General features: G+C 30.5%; 1 non-coding gene across 1 annotated transcript; it reads right to left on the bottom strand.

Annotated features, from left to right (window-relative positions):
- Window positions 1-6,064: 6,064 nt before the first annotated feature.
- On the bottom strand, window positions 6,065-6,150 carry LOC113786414 (small nucleolar RNA R16). The gene has a single exon (XR_003472697.1). It is a non-coding gene; the product is annotated as a small nucleolar RNA R16 (small nucleolar RNA).
- Window positions 6,151-15,640: the final 9,490 nt, after the last annotated feature.

Raw genomic sequence — 15,640 nt, 5'->3', positions numbered from 1 at the left:
CGATCACGTAACACTCTATACAACTTGCTATCGAACCATTTCTCATTACCTCCTCCAACACCACCACCGATAGAATAATAACTCTTTTACTCAACACACCTCTTACACAAACATTTTTCACCTATATTTATTTAATAACACCTTATACAACAACCCCTCACACTCATTCCTCAACCACCAACATCATTTACTCCTTATTAAAATATCGTAAGTTGTGCACATCCAAGTCATTTTTCTTCCTCGACCAACAAATCATGTCTTAATGAACCCAATGAATCTTACCAATCTCCTCATCCCACCTCATAAAAAAGGTTTAAATGAAGACTACTAAATGGTGTTGAGACAAAATCTTAAATTAAGTGTTTTGAAGACAAACAAATAAATTAATTAAATCTCTAATCAAAGTTCTAATTGTGTTGCTATTTTATTTGTGTTTTTTTATAGTATTATTTAAAGATAGATACTTAAATACACTCAAACAACAATCAATGATCACACCATGATATAAATCAAAGTAAATCATGTCTTAACTAAACTGAAAATAGATGACAAGATCAGTCTGGAAAAATCAAGATCATTTTGGTACATAACAAATCATTCTGGTTTATAATAGTCTCGTTCTAGTCTATCAAGATCATTTAAATAATTTGATTTAAGGATAGAAGTGAAATGAATCATTTCCCAAAGTCTAGATCTTAAGTGAAACGGATATAAATGCTACTTAGAACAACGATCAAGCCAAAAGATTCAGCTAAAGACCCAAAGAAGGAAAAAACATTAAGAACAATAATCAAATCAATATCTAGAATGATGAGCTATGGACAAGTACAACTTGAACAACAAGGAAGAAAAATACATTATTGTTGCACCTTTGCAAAAAAATTCAACATGCATGCAAGAAAGTGAACTCACACCAGACAGCTGCTAAATCCTCCGTCACGATGTTCATCCAAACACAATACCAAGATTGTTCTAGTTGCAAAGGAATAACGTTTTGGATTAAATAGAACACATATTTATTATCACTCTGAACATATGTCTATCTTAAAGATCAGTAATGACTATGATGAGTTTTCTCTAACCTTCATCATATCTATAAAAGGAACATCAATGTAAAGCAAATAGTAAGAGTTTTCAAAGCAATCAATTCATTAGTAAAACAATTATACGCAAAACAAAACTCTTCAATCAAGCAAAAACTCCAGTTCTCTTATAATATTCAAAGTTCTCGTTATTGATTTATTGTTCATAATCATTCTCAAACAAGTGTTGAGTAGATTCTAATCCTGCAACTTTTATTATAATTTGAAACTCAAATTTATTTCTTATGATAGTTTGAGTGTATTGTAAAAATTCTTTTTGTTTAAAAAGGTAACTTATAAAAATAATTTCTAGATTGAAAGGTAACTTGTAAACCAATCTTTTAAGGTTGAAAGGTGACTGTTGTAACTGATAAAAAGTGATCAAAGAAGACTGTGTGAAAAAACTTCCAAATTGTGAGGACTGGACGTAGCCCACTTTGGGTGAATCGAGATACTTCATTGTGTGATTCTCTTATCCATTTTCTTTATTATTTCTCACTCACTATCACAAATAATCTATTTTACTTATTTTTAACTAACAAGATGGTTCTAGATTTTTATGAATTAGTATCAATTAAAAACACAGATTAATATTTAAAAAATGGAATAACAATTCAAATCTTATTCATTGTGATTAATATTGCTACTTTAAATGGTGCTTAAAGAATCTTTGAAAAAAGAAGAAAAAAAAAATCGACTGAGTGTACTAGACAACGTAAAGGGGAGTAGGACGATCCCATCGACAAATTGTTGGATTTTCATAACGACAATCTACTTCTATAATTTTTTTTTTCTAGCAAAAATCTAAATAATTATTTTGTATATTAGAATATCTTACATTATTATTTTACAATATTAAGTTTATGAGTAAGCCTTTTTCTCATTAGCTATTATCTGTATAAAATAGAGGTTTTTGCTTTTACTTTCTTTGTGTTAATTAGAACCGAAAACCCTATTTTAACGAACACGAGATTCATCAACAAAACTCTCTTTTGGTTTTCTTGCTTTGTCCCTTTATTTTTGTCAACCATCATTGTTGCTCATTGTTGTTAATTGAAAGGAGAGAGCTATTTGACATACATATGCATATACCTAAAAAAAAAGCAAACGAAAACGGCTACTACACAATAATTTGCTTTTTTTTTTCTTTCTTTTTTTTTTCTCTTCTAATTAATGAAAACTACATTTTTTTAATAACTGCCACAAACAATAAACTACCTCTTCTAAAAATTACTAAATTAAAATTAACTATAATCCAATATAACTAAACATCAACCGTCCTAAGCACAACATTTAACACTCCTCCTTGTTTTAGGAGCTGCAAACACGAAGTTTTACAACCTTAAGATGTCATTTATTTGTATAATGCATAAATCGAAATAAAATGGTTTTGAGATCCAAAGTATTTGGCTGCATGGCTATAAGATACATCATTTTTTTCAAATTCATCTTCTTTACAAAGATTCTCTTTTGAGTTCAATAGATTACTAATCTCTTTGCATTCTTCAAGTTTAAACTTATTCATAATTTCTTTTTCATATTTTTTTGGATACAATAAAACTTCATTCTTGCTTTGCTGGATTTTGATTGCAAGAAAATAAATCATTAATCCACAATCTGTCATTTCAAATTCTTTGATCATTTTCAACTCATTGTGCATGATGAAAAAAATAAATTAAAATAAGCTTCTTACAAAGTCCAAAAGAAAATCAAAGAACTTTGACAAGAAGAAGATACAATGCTACAATTGTGAGAAGTTTGGGCATTTTACTGATGAATGTTCGGCTGAAAATTATGAGTTGCAGTGCATATTGCTCTTAGAAGACATTTATTTTTATGTTTGAAAGAATTACGAGAATATTTTCCTTTCAGAAAGGACTTGCATATTTACAAATGGTTGGAGGGTTCTTTCGGGACAGTGTTGAGGAGAATATGTCAAATTGTTAGCTTATATGTTCCCGGTTATGGGACGAGTGCATTAACAAAAATATGGAAAGCCTATAACTTATGTACCACACACTTCCTAGTTTCTTTAATAGTTAGCATTGGAACTTTGTTAGTTGAAGAAATATTATACGCGTAACTGTTATATATTGTTTGTTAGCATGATGTTCTTATCATGATAATTAATATTGGTTTGGTAGGGAGAAATATGTATTTTATCATTGTGTTGGAGTTTGAATTCGAGATATAATCTCCCGTCAAATAATGTCGATATTTGTCCGTTGAACTAGATTTTACAAATAAATTTTAAATATCAATGTTAAATTTTAAAATATATTCTTTGGTGTGGAATTCTTGATTTCTTGAAAATCAAAGAGACATATATAACGGTAACAAGACCTTTTAAATATATATAAATAAAACAAATACCTTTTAAACCCTAAAAAATAATTTTTGGTTTAAAAGAATAATTTTTTTATTGAAACAAAGGTACCTATTATTATCTCTCAAACAACTCAGAATATTACCTCTAAACAAATCCTCTCAAACAAACTCATATTCAGTAATAATAAACAATTATGGTTTCTAAATTTATATACTAATAATATATATAAAGATAACAAATAAATAGTATTGGTTTTTATAAAATATAAAGTAATAAATAAATAATCTCGGTTTTTATAAAAAATATGTTGTTTTCATACATGTTTGTTGGAGTGAGTGCAATGGAAATTAGAAGAAAAAAAATAGAGAATGGAATACATATAAAATATATATAGGCCGGCCTGTCAGGCCTAATAGGCTTTTTTACAAGCCTGAGCCTGACCTATTTACATAAAGAGGCTTTAAAAACAGCATGAGCCTAACCTTTTTATTAAACAGGCCAGACCAGGCCAGACCATAAGTAGGCCAGGCCATAGGCCCCTGACGGACGGCCTAGCCTATTCCCATCCCTAGCCACAAGGATTAACAACATTGATAAGTTCAAGATGAATTCTTTCAAGAACTCTAGAGAGCAAAGCCTCACAAAATAATAATCCAAAATCTGCCCCTCCATGAGGTTACAAATGCTTATTTATACTAAGTCTATCTCTAAACCAAAATGGGTCATAAGTGACATCATTCTCTAGGCCCATATTAGTCTAACATCTTTTTTTTTATTTTTTTCTAAAATAAACTTAATGTAAGTAAGAAAAGTATCTTCACTTACACATAACAAAAACTAAATCAATAATAAAACTATTACAATTCCGAATCAAAGCAAACTAAGAATTAATACAAACCAAAGTAAAATATATAAAGTTTATCCTAATTTATTAAAATATGAATCATCTTCATGCTCTTGAGATCCTTATCATTATGGGACAAAGTGCATTAACAAAAATATGAAATGCCTATAGCTTATGTACCACACGCTTCCTAATTTCTTTAATAGTTAGCATTATAACTTTGTTAGCTGACGAAATATATTGTGTTGGAGTTTGAATTCGAGATATAATATCCCGTCAAATAATGTCGATATTTGTCCGTTGAACTAGATTTTACAAATAAATTTTAAATATCAATATTAAATTTTAAAATATGTTCTTTTGTGTGGAATGACTTAAATTGAGTGAATTCATTTCAGTGGAAAGTGAGTTGAATTAAAAATGGTTTATTTTAGGTAAAAATGAATTGAACAATTTCATCGTGTTTAGATTCAAAAGCTTGCACATCATAACTTTAAATTAAAATTAATTCTAAAAAAAATAAATTTTAGTCCATATTATAAAAAAAACATATTAAAATCAATCAATTTTACGATTTTAACTTCTCAACATTGAAATCCAACATATACATCTTTTGATTAGTATCTCTAAAAAAAATCAAAATGATATAAAAAAGCAACATGTATGTATGCATCTCTACAAGACCAAGTGAGCTTCCCTCCGCACTACTACAAAAAATAATAAAAAACTCAATAAAAAAGAAAAACACAAAGAGCTTCAACCATTTGTATATATGCAAGTACAAATTTGTACAAATTATTGTTGGAAGACATCATTCAAATTTACTTTTAATGTTAATGAAGTGATCATGTGTTTACCGTATCTATCGCGTTGGCGTCTACACATTAATCCGTCATAAATACTGTAAACACGTGATCACTCCATTACTTTTAAAACATTAAAAGTACAATTTTATTGATGTCTACCGACAAGAATGTTGACTGTTCCAAATCCATGTCTTCAGACAAATGCAAGAAAGCTGACTCGGGTTCCAAATCCGATGGATCTGATAGAGAACATGAACGGCTTCTTGACTTGGTAATAATGAAGATGGCACCTAGAACTACGAAATTGTTAACATCATCTCCATTATTGATGTTAACAATTTCCTCATTGTTGATGTTAACAATTTCGTCGTTTTTGGTGTCATCTTCATTGCTGATGTTATCAATTTCATTGTCACTGTCACTATTGTCATTGCTGCCGAAGTCATAGCACTTGGCATGGTCATTATCATTGAACAGTCCTTTGCTGAAATATTTAGAAAATTAAAATAGACAACCTGATATTACAATTTCAGTGTCAGTAGAAAAACAATACGTGAAAGCAAAATTTAACAACTTGAAAAGACAGTTACAAACAGAAGTTCATATGAAAATAATATGAACACATAAAGGACAATACTGCTCAGAAGTAGCATAGATAATCAGAAAAAACTTTCATAAGTCCAGACATATTGATGCAACATCATCATAGCAGAAGTATTTATTGTTTAATAAAAACATCACAATATAGAAAAATTGAATTTATCATTTCAAAATAAATTTTTGAACATTAGAATTGAATCTCAGAGACATTCCAAAGATGGAAGTGGCAGACAATCAACATGGCATCATTTCAGTCCGCCCGTCTGCTTTTCTACATCATAGATCAATTAGCATAAAAAATTCAATTTACAAACTAACAATTTAAAAACACGGCACAAAAAGATAAATACAAAAACCAAAAAACCTAAATTAAAAAACAAAATAGGAAGGTAACATAGATAGGTATGGCATCAGATAATAAGCGGAGTTTTGATCATCACAGAATTACATCAGTTTGTAGGATAAGAAATTTTAACATCATTTGCCAACCCTAAAAAATTAATTAGATTCAAATAATAAAAATCAAATAAAATAAGCAAAAAAATTGAGGAAAAAATGTAAATGGCATCAGATAAGTATAGTTTTGTCATCACAGCTTATCAGAATATCAATAAGCGGTTAAAAAATTATCATCAGCTACCATTTTTTGATTTATTTGGAAAAATAAATATAAACATTGAATAAAAATCAGTGATTGTAATGCATTTTGGTAGATTCATTTGACTCATTGCAATTTCAAAAAAGTTGTGCAAAGAGCTGGTAAGTCAACCAATTTGGATCTCTGCATCAGTTATATCTCCACTGTCATTCATATGAGACACACAGATGGAGAGGGTAAACAGATGCAATGAATCACCGATGAACAACTCAAAAGAAAATCGAAATTAGGGTTTTGAAAGCGAAATCAGATTACATGATAACAATAATGATAATGAAATTGGAGAATTGAAAATCAAGAGAGTAAGATAAAAGCTAGAAAACACGTAATGAAATTTGTGACCTAAGGTGCTATGAGAATTGAGAAGATACAATTTGCATCATATCAGAGGCATTTTATTGATGTTTTTTTATTTTTTATTTTTTTAATTTGTCAAAGTGTAATTATTATGTAATATATTTTATACATTACAAGTCACTTTTTTTGGTTGCCAAATCGCAAGTCATAAATTTTTATTTATAGCTCTATATATAGAATTAAATTACAATATGATAACATATTTCATATTTATAGCTCTATATAAGAAACATTTTAATCATATATTCTAATGATATTTCATTTTAAATTTAAAATATATTTTAATATAAATCTATTTAAAATATTTTCTAAAGATATTAGGTATTTATTTTCAACATATGTGTAGTTTGTAACTTTTTAGTTTTTATAAAAAGTGTAATTTATAACATGTATGAATTGATTATAATATGGACAAAAATGGCAGGATGTTGAGAAGATTTGGGGAGAAAAGAAACTTACTTTCGTCAATTCTATTTGTTGAATAAAAATTTGGTACTTTTGTCCAACACTATTCCACCCAATTAAGGTTGGTTTCGGATCACGAGATAAAAATAAAAAATGTTATGTTTGAGATTGAAAAAAAAGTAAAATCATATTGCGTGGTTAACACTTATAAATAATTGATAAGGATACTGACACCAAATCAGTATATTAAAAAACTTTTGAATAGACCAAACAAAATCCAAACAATCAAGAATCCTCTTACAATTTGAAATCAAATATTTGAAAAGACAAACATGATCAAGACTATTGTGAACGAAAAAAACATTGTGTATGTGTATCCAACCAATCTAAAATATCACTACACATATTTGTGTAGAATAAACACTCAAAAAGTAGAATTTGAACAAACTCATTTCCACCACAATTATTAGTGCATGCAAAAATATCTTGAACAAATACCCATATGCGAACCAAGTATCTTATATTGGTAATTTGTTATTAAATAATCTCCAGACAAATAAATACATTTTCAAAGGCGGTGAGTAATTCGAGATGTGGTAAAGAAAATGGAGTTTGCAACTCCAATCTAATCATGCAATAGAAAATAAGCCTATTTAATTGAATAGATGACTGCTACAAGTTTGTTATGTGATTAATACTTTAAAATATCATTTATAACACCTCTTCATTCCTTCACTAACTCATCTTCCCACTGAAACATATGTGTCCTCCATCTCCACCCACCATTGCATTCTCTATTGAAACCCCTTGCTAGGTATACATCTCATATAATCTAGGAAACATCTCACACATAACACTCTATTGACCACGAGCTACACCAAAAAGAAGTGGTTTTCCGATCACCTAACAATTTATTCAACATACTAACCACTTCTCATTACCTTCTCCAACACCACCACTGATAGAATAATAACTCGTTTACTCAACACATCTCTTACTCAAACATTTTTCACCCATATTTGTTGAATAACACCTTATACCACAACCCTTCACAGTCACTCCTCAACCACCAACATCATTTACTCCTTATTAAAATCTCATAAGTTGTGCACATCCAAACCACCCTTCTCCCTCGACCAATAAATTATGTCTCAATGAAACCGATGAAATCTTACGAGTCTCCTCATCCCACTCCATACAAAAGATTTAATGAACACTACTAAATGGTGTTGAGGAAAAATCTTAAATCAACTGTTTTTAAGACAAACAAACAAGTTAATCAAATATCTAATCATGGTTCTAATTGTGTTGTTATTTTATTTGTGTTTTTGAATGTATTATTCAAAGATAGGTAATCAAGTACGCTCATACAACAATCAATGATTACACCAGGATATAAATCAAAGTAAATCGTGTCTTAACTAAATTGAAAATTGATGACAAGATCAATGTGGAAAAATAATGATAACTCTGATGCATAATAGTTGATTTTGATATCGGTCTAGGCCTACCAATATCAATCTTATTTATAAAAGTATCATTATGGTCTATCAAGATCATTTTGGATAATTCGTTGTAACGATAGAAGTGAAATGAATCATTTCTTAAAGTCTAAATCTTAAGTGAAACAGATATCAAGGATACTCAGAACAATGATCAAGCCAAAGGTTCAGCTAAAGGCCTAAAGAAGCAAAAAATATCAATAACAATAATCAAATCAATCTCCAGATGGATGAACTATGAACAAGTACAACTAGAACAACATGGATGAAAAAGACACTAATGTTGCACCTTTGCAAAAATTCCAACATGCGTGCAAGAAAGTGAACTAACACCAGACGGCTGCTAAATCCTCCATCACAATGTTCATTCAAACACAATACAAACATCGTTTTGGTTGCAAAGGAAGAACATTTTGAATTAAATAGAACACGTGTCTATTATCACTCTAAAGATATGTCTCTATTAAAGATCAGTAACGACTATCATGAGATTTCTCTAACCTTCATCACATCTATAAAAGGAACATCAATGTGAAGAAAATAGCAAGAATTTTTAGAGCAATCAATTCATTAGTAAAAGAACTATACACGAAGCAAAAATCTTCAGTCTAGCAAAAACTCCAGTTCTCTTATATTATATTCAAGGATTTCTTTATTGATTTATTATTGATAATCATTCTCAAATAAGTGTTGAGTAGATTATTATCCTACAACCTTCATTACAAATTGAAACTCAAATTTATTCCTTAAGATAGTTTGTGTGTATTGTAAAAATTCCTTTTATTTAAAAATGTAACTTGTAAAAGTCATTTCTAAATTGAAAGGTAACTGTAAAAATTCTTTCAAGGTTGAAAGATGAATACTGTAACTGATCAATAGTGATCAAAGAAGACTGTATGAAAATAATATTGTTCTTATGTGAATCACATTAGTGGAAAAACTTACAAGTTGTGAGGACTGAACGTAGCCTACTTTGGGTGAATCAAGATACATCATTGTGTGATTATTTTATTCGTTTCCTTTATTATTTCTCACTCTCTAACACAAATAATTTATTTTACTTATTTTTAACTAACAAGAATGTTCTAGATTTTTATGAGTAACAAATATTGATATTTAGTTAGTATAAATTGAAAGCATGAATTAATATTTAAAAAATGGAATAACAATTCAAACTTCCTTCCTTATGATTGATATTGCTACTTCAAATAGTACTCAAAGAAGCCTTGAAAAAATAAAAGAAATAAATCGGTTGAGTATAATAGACAACGTAAAGGTGAATAGAACGACCCCATCGACAACTTGTGGGACTTCCATAACAACAATCTATTCCTATAATTTTGCTCTTTTTTTTTTAGCAAAAATATAAATAATTATTTTGTATATTTGAATACCTTATATTATTATTTTACAATATTAGGATTATGAGTAAGCCTTTTTCTCATTAGCTATTATCTTTATAAAATAGAGGTTTTTTCTTTTACTTTCTTCATGTTAATTAGAAACAAAAACCCTATTTTACCAAACATGAGATTCAACAGCAAAACTATCTTTAGATTTTCTTTTTTTTTTGTCCCTTTTCTTTTGTCAACCATCATTGTTGTTAATTAAACAATAAAAATAGACCCAAAAAAAAAAAATAAAGAGACAATAATTGAAAGGAACAAATATCTATTATATATATTTAAAATAGACTCCGCTGCCATCTCATCATATTTCCTCCACATATGCAAATATTTCTCACATCAGGCAAAAAGTTGATGTGTACGTCTTGAGAGTTTGCTCTACTCAATTTCTAAATTCCTAATTTTATTTTGTCTTCTTTCCACAATTTCATTTTCTCCATTCTAATTTTGTGTTTCTCCTCTTCCTTCGACAATTTCTTTAATCTCTTTAATCCCTACTTCATATCTTCCTTCGACAATTTCTTTAATCTCTTTAATTCATAATTTTGATTTTTCTTCCTTCCTCAATTTCTTTTTATGTATTCTAATTTTTTAATCATCTTCTGCTTCTGCTCCCAATCCTCATCCCCCACTCCCTCTGAACCAACCCGAATTTTCCTTCGAAAGTCCCTCTGCATTTTAGGAGCAGATCATGCAAAATCACACAATGAATCTTAGAAACATTATCTTGGGTCTCTAAAAATCTATACAAATGAAAATCCCAATTCCTAATTCTTTTGATTAATCTCAATTGAAGGATATGGTTAGGATCGACGATTGTTGATATTGAGAAGGTGAGCTCCGCGGTAGCTCTTCAAAATTATCGATTCGTAATTGAAGGATGAGTTTAGGAACGATGGTTGTTGATACTAAGAAGGTGAGAAGGATAATTATGAATCCAAGATAGAATCAAGTTAAGAAATTGATGTAGTTTTGCCTTTGAGTTTACTAGGAATTTTTTCATGTTTTATTATAGGTGATGAGTAAAGGAAAAAAATCAGAAGAAAGTTAAGAAACATGTAGATTTATTATTATTTTATGTTACCAATCCTCCTTTCACCTTCACACACAATTACGTCCCTCCGCGGTAACTTTTCAAAATCGTGAAATCTGATCGATTATTATCAAATTGAATTATCTTATAATATTATTAGTCATTTTTCATTACTTTCAATTTATGTCAATCAATTATATGAGTAATATTTTACGTTATCAATCTTCATTTCACGTTCATACACAATTATTCAATGATTTCATACCTTAAAAATTCAATTCTCATTATATTTTTCTATAATATTTCTATAATGCACTTTTTTATTATAAGTAATATTTTACCCTATCATTACACTTATGAGTATCAATCTTGCTTTCATGCATAATTATTTCACTTAGGGGTCAGTAATAATTTCATACATTGAAAATTCAATTACTTTCAATGGGAAAAAACCACCTAATCACTTAGGGGTCATTAAATTCAATGGAAAAAACCACTTAATCACATAGGGGTCAATAATGATTTCATAAATTGAAAATTCAATTACTCATTAAATTCAATGGGAAAAAACCACCTAATCACTCATAAATATCGTCATAAATGCCCTTTATCTAATTCTATGTATTATCTTAATATGGTAACGGTAATAAATCGGTATAAATCAGTCAAGATGAGCTCGGTCCAAAGAAAATGGTGACGGTCTCGCCGAGTCTCTATTCGAAATCATCTTTTTCGACGTAACTCTTCGAAAATGTTCATACACAATTATTCCAATGATTTCATTCGTTGACAATTCAATTACTCATTACATTTTTCTATAATATTTTTATAATGCATTTTTTTTATTGTGAGTAATATTTTACACTATCAATTACACTTATCAATTTAATTTAGTAGTATATTACAGTATAAATCCTCCTTTCATGAACAATTATATTATTCCACTTAGAGTGAGTAATAATTTTATACGTTGAAAATTCAATTACTCATTAAATTCAATGGAAAAAAACTACTAAATCACTCATAAATATTGTCATAAATTTTCTTTGTCAAATTATTTGTATTATCTCAACATGGTAACGATAATAAATTCGTATAAATCAAGTATCTCTCCAAAGAAAGTGACAACGTCCTTCCAGTCCTTCCATAGTAACTCTTCGAAATCGTGAAATCTTACCTACATTATTATTAAATTTAATACATAAAACAAACCCCGAATCTATTTTTTTGTCACCTTGTTATGCATTTTACAGCGCTTGCTAAACACAAGTGTTGTTGTAATTATATTTTAAAAATAACGGAACCTTTTACAGCGCTTTTGATGCCAAGCGCTGTAAAACAAGCGCTGTAGTAGGTCATATAACGTTTGCGCATCACGTTATAAGGCTTTTACAGCGCTTGTCAAAAAAGCGCTGTAAAAGGAAGCGCTTTCGCGTATCAGTTACAGCGCTTTTTTCACAAGCGTTGTAAAACACATGCGCTTTCATTGAATTTAACTACCTATTACAGCGCTTTTTTCACAAGCGCTGTAAAACACATGCGCTTTCATTGAATTTAACTACCTATTACAGCGCTTTTTTCACAAGCGCTGTAAAACACATGCGCTTTCATTGAATTTAACTACCTATTACAGCGCTTTTTTCACAAGCGCTGTAAAACACATGCGCTTTCATTGAATTTAACTACCTATTACAGCGCGTTTTTCACAAGCGCTGTAAAATACATCTTTAAAATAATTATATACGTTGGAAACCCTCATATCCTCTACATCTTTCAAATAATTATATACGTTGGGAACCCTAATATCCTCTACGTACTGTGCGGCCATCTACGTTGTCTAAGGTATTTTTTACACATGATCTGTTATGTTTTGAAATTGTCAAAAATTGTCAAAAACTCATACCACATGATCTGTTCTGTTTTGAAATTGTCAAAAATTGTCAAAAACTCATACCACATGATCTGTTCTGTTTTGAAATTGTTAGTTGATATTGGTTTCTTTTTGAAACTTGTTGATATGTTTTGAAAGCTTATTATTTTTGTTACTGCATTTATATAGGTGGTATAATATGGATAGGAAATGGATTTCAGCCAATCGATTGTCAAAAGAGTATGAAATTGGAGTGAAGGAGTTTGTTGAGTTTGCAGTGAAGAATGCAAAAGATCCAAATAGAGTAGTTTGTCCTTGTTTAAAATGTTGTTTTGGAAAACGTGTTAGAGAAGATGAATTAGAAGGACATCTAGTATGTAATGGAATTGATCAAAGCTACACATGTTGGATAAGACATGGTGAGAAAAAAAAAGGAAACATTAATTTTGAGAATAGTTCGACATATGCTTCAACTGACTTCGATACAGATACATATGAGCCGGACCGAGTTGATGAGATTGCAAAAGCAGTTGAAGAAGATCTTCGAGATTGTCCTAAAATGTTTGAAAGTTTGTTGAGTGATGCAGAGAAAGAATTATATAATGGTTGTACTAAATTCACAAGACTGTCAGCGATATTAAAGTTGTACAACTTAAAAGCGAGTAATGGATGGTCTGATAAAAGCTTTACGGAATTATTAACACTCATAAAAGATATGTTGCCAGATGATAATGAACTTCCCAGTCGAACCTACGAGGCTAAACGGATTTTGTGTTCTATTGGAATGAGTTACGAAAGGATTCATGCGTGTCCTAACGATTGCATTTTATTTCGAAACGAATATGAACTACTTAAGGCGTGTCCGAAATGCAATGTCTCTCGATATAAGAAGAAAGAATCTACTCCAGCAAAAGTCGTGTGGTATTTTCCTATAATACCAAGATTTAGGCGCATGTATCGCAGTGAAGAAGATTCAAAACACTTGACATGGCATGCAGATGAAAGAATTAGAGATGGAATGTTTCGACACCCTGCAGATTCCCCACAATGGGCAAAAATTGATCACGAGTATCCTGAATTCGGGATAGAGTCAAGAAATCTAAGACTTGCACTTTCTACTGATGGAATGAATCCACATGGTCTTCAAAGCATCTCACATAGCACGTGGCCTGTGATTTTGGTAATATATAACCTACCTCCATGGTTATGTATGAAGCGTAAGTTTATGATGTTGTCTCTGTTAATTTCTGGACCCAAACAACCGGGGAATGATATCGACGTATACTTGACTCCTCTAATCGAAAATTTAAAAAGTATGTGGGAGACAGGTGTGGAAGTTTATGATGGGTATAAGAAAGAATGTTTCAATTTAAGGGTTATGTTGTTCGGCATAATTAATGATTTTCCAGCATATGGTAATTTATCAGGATATAGCATTAAAGGTCAGTGTGCATGTCCTATATGTGAAGAGAGTACAAATTGGATGCGGTTGAAACATTGTAAGAAGAATGTGTTTCTTGGACATCGTAGATTTTTACCTTATAGTCATCAGTATCGTGGGTGGAGAAATGCATTCAATGGAAAATCAGAGGAAGGTAAAGCTCCTTTAGCACCGACTGGATATCAAATACTTGAAAAAGTACAAGGTTTGACCAATAAATTTGGCAAACCTTTTGCGGGAGAGCTGGTGAAAACTGGGTGGAAGAAAAAGTCAATTTTCTTTGAATTGCCATATTGGAAGTCATTGTATGTAAGACATTTCCTCGATGTGATGCATATTGAAAAAAATGTATTTGAAAGTGTTATTGGTACGTTACTCAATGTTCCAGGAAAGTCTAAAGATGGCGTCAATGCAAGATTGGACTTGGTCGATATGGGAATAAGAAATGAACTGGCTCCAGTAAAGAAAGGAAATCGCACATATCTACCTCCAGCCGCTCATACTCTATCTAGAAAGGAAAAAATTGTTTTATGTAAATTTCTACACGAAGTTAAAGTTCCAGAAGGATACTCTTCGAACATTAAAAATTTGGTTTGTATGAAAGACCTCAAGTTAAAAGGTTTGAAGACCCATGATTGTCATATTATAATGGAGCATTTGCTACCAATAGGTATACGTTCCATTTTACCTGAAAAAGTTCGACTAGCCTTAACTAGATTATGTTTCTTCTTCAGGGAAATTTGTAGTAAAGTGATCGACCCTCAGAAATTACCGACATTGCAGAGGGAAATTGTTGTTACTTTGTGTGAGCTTGAAATGTATTTCCCACCATCGTTTTTTGATATAATGGTTCACCTTACTGTTCATCTGGTTAAGGAGACACAACTTTGTGGGCCAGCTTATATGAGATGGATGTATCCGATAGAACGATATATGAAAATATTAAAAGGGTACGTAAAAAGTAGAAGTCGACCAGAAGGTTGTATTGCTGAACGATACATTGTTGAAGAGGCTGCTGAATTTTGTACTGAATATCTGTCCAATGTTGAATCCATAGGGCTTCCCATGTCTCGTCATTCGGGAAGACTATCAGGAGAAGGGATAACTGGAAGGAGACTACTGACTATATCAAGGACAGAATGGGAGCAGGCACAATTGTATGTTCTGCACAATGATGATGAGGTTCAACCGTATGTTACAATACACATTGATCAGTTATCTCGTTTGAACATGAATAGGAATCAAAATTGGATAACTCGAGAGCACAATCGAAGTTTTGTAACATGGTTAAAAAATCACATAATGTC

Source organism: Cicer arietinum, chromosome 4 (assembly GCF_000331145.2).
Source record: "Cicer arietinum cultivar CDC Frontier isolate Library 1 chromosome 4, Cicar.CDCFrontier_v2.0, whole genome shotgun sequence".
In the NCBI taxonomy this organism is placed as follows: domain Eukaryota; kingdom Viridiplantae; phylum Streptophyta; class Magnoliopsida; order Fabales; family Fabaceae; genus Cicer; species Cicer arietinum.
This window is presented reverse-complemented; position numbering and strand designations above follow the sequence as displayed.